At 47.5% G+C, this 2,085-nt stretch overlaps 1 non-coding gene across 1 annotated transcript; it reads left to right on the forward strand.

Annotated features, from left to right (window-relative positions):
- The first annotated feature begins 550 nt into the window (after positions 1 to 550).
- LOC111721770 lies at positions 551 to 655 on the forward strand. Its single transcript, XR_002770788.1, has one exon. It is a non-coding gene; the product is annotated as a U6 spliceosomal RNA (small nuclear RNA).
- Positions 656 to 2,085: the final 1,430 nt, after the last annotated feature.

Here is a 2,085-nt window from a genome sequence, read left to right on the forward strand (position 1 = left end):
CGTCGTTGTTTGGCGGGTCCAGGCTGGGGATTCGAACCCGCCACCTTAGGTGTACGTGGCTGGCGCCTTAGCCGGTTGAGCTATAGGCGCCGAGCCTGTTCTGCAAGTTTTGACAAACATATCTGGCTATTAAACACTACCACTACCAAGATAAAACAGTTTATCACTCGTGGGTCACCTGTGCCCCCTTCAAATGCAGTTGTGAGGACCCTTCTGTCCGCCACATGAGGAACTGACCAGGAGGGTACTGGTGAGGAAGAGGGATTCACCTGACCCCCTCAAGGTGCTCTGAGGATGAGGAGCCAATGAGGTGATCCGGAAGAAGCCTCCTGCCTTGCTGCCCTGCATACAAACAGTTCTATAACATGTCCCTCTGTCCCTGCAGTCCTGAAATCTCAGAATCTCAAAGTGCTCCCCCTGTCCTAGACCCATCTTGCTGCCATCCTCTAGCCTCACAAGAGGTCTCCACATGTCCCCTCCTGTCAGGCTGTACCACAAGCCAGACTTTGGCTATAAGGAATGGCAAGCATGTGTTAATAGTAGATTTCTAGTGCTTGTTTTAGCAGCACATATTCTAAAATTATAATGATACAGAGAAGATCAGCATGACCCTGCTAAGGATGACATGCAAAGTTGTGAAGCATTCCATATTTTTTAAAAAATAGACTTGGCTTGGTTCCTGTAGCTCAAGCGGCTAAGGCACCAGCCACATACACCAGAGCTGGTGGGTTCAAATCCAGCCCGGGCCTGCCAAATAATAATGACAGCTACAACCAAAAAATAGCCGGGTGTTAAGGCAGGCGCCTACTGTCCCAGCTACATGGGAGGCTGAGGCAAAAGAATTGCTTAAGCCCAGGAGCTGGAGGTTGCTGTGAGCTGTGATACCACGGCACTCTACCCAGGGCGACAGCTTGAGGCTCTGTGTCAAAAATAAAAAAAAAAAAAAGATTTGTAGGTAGCAACAGATAGCATGGGTGGGGAGATAAATGGGGTATTCTCATTTGTAATCTTGAATATCCTTTTCCCACATTCCTACTGGCAAATTCCTATTCATCCTTTAAAGTTCAGGTCAAATATCCCGCACTTTGAGAGGCCTTCCCCTACCCCAGCCAAGGCTAGGTCAGGGACCACTCCTTGGATCCCACAGCCTCTCTGAGTATCATCTGGGAGGGACAGGGTCTTGCTCATCTGTAGCAACCCGTATAGCCTATGGCTAGGAGGAGTGAGCGTTATAGGAAATACCTGTAATGGAACACCTCGGTGAAAAGGGCATGGAGAGAGATTTAGTTCTAACTAGTATGAGAGAGCTTGCGAGATGAGAGCATTGGTGAATTGGCAGTCTCTAACTTGTGGTGTTGAGAACCACATCAGCCTTATATTAGGCTGAAGGAGAAGGCAGATAAAAAGCATGCACATTCTGTCACAGATCCGCTTACTCCTACTCTGTCTCCTCTCCTGCCTGCAGAAGGCCAGCAGGGCGTCTCTCTGCTGAAAATTACCAAGCTCTGCTAAAGACTAAGATCCATCTGTTCTAAGAAGACTGCTTTACTCTCTCTAAGATACTCTGTCTCTCTCTCTCCAGCTAGAGTAGATAGCCCTCAAGCACCAAAAAGAAACTGTTCCTGAGCAAGGTAGCTTAGTGGTCCACGTCCAGAACGTACCTAAGCTGGGCCCAGGACCGGGCCAGTCCCAGGCCCTGACAAGTGGTATCAGAAGCAGATCCTGACAAGTGGTGCCAGAAGTGGGATAGTGAACGCCACTGACAAGTGGTCCTTTGAGCAGGATTCAGCGAATGCTGACCAAGAGGGAGATAAGGTTTAGCAGACAAGAAAAAAAGAGAAATAGAAATACTTGGAAAAGAAATATCTAAGAAAGACAGCCAACAGCAGGCCTTTCTCATTTGCTGTTTTCCTCTTCTTTCCTACGTTTTCTCTTTCCAAATTCTAACTACTACTGTGGAAAAGCTGGTAAAATCCTTTAGCCTCTTCTGTGAAGCGGCTGGAGACAGAAAAAAGCCTCTAAACAAAAGGGAAAGAGAAAATCTAGAACTAGGAGATAAGAACTTTTAGCAAACAAGCCTTTAGC

The sequence above is a fragment of the Otolemur garnettii genome, unplaced genomic scaffold (genome assembly GCF_000181295.1).
Source record: "Otolemur garnettii isolate 467f Iridium unplaced genomic scaffold, OtoGar3 scaffold00182, whole genome shotgun sequence".
NCBI classification, from domain to species: domain Eukaryota; kingdom Metazoa; phylum Chordata; class Mammalia; order Primates; family Galagidae; genus Otolemur; species Otolemur garnettii.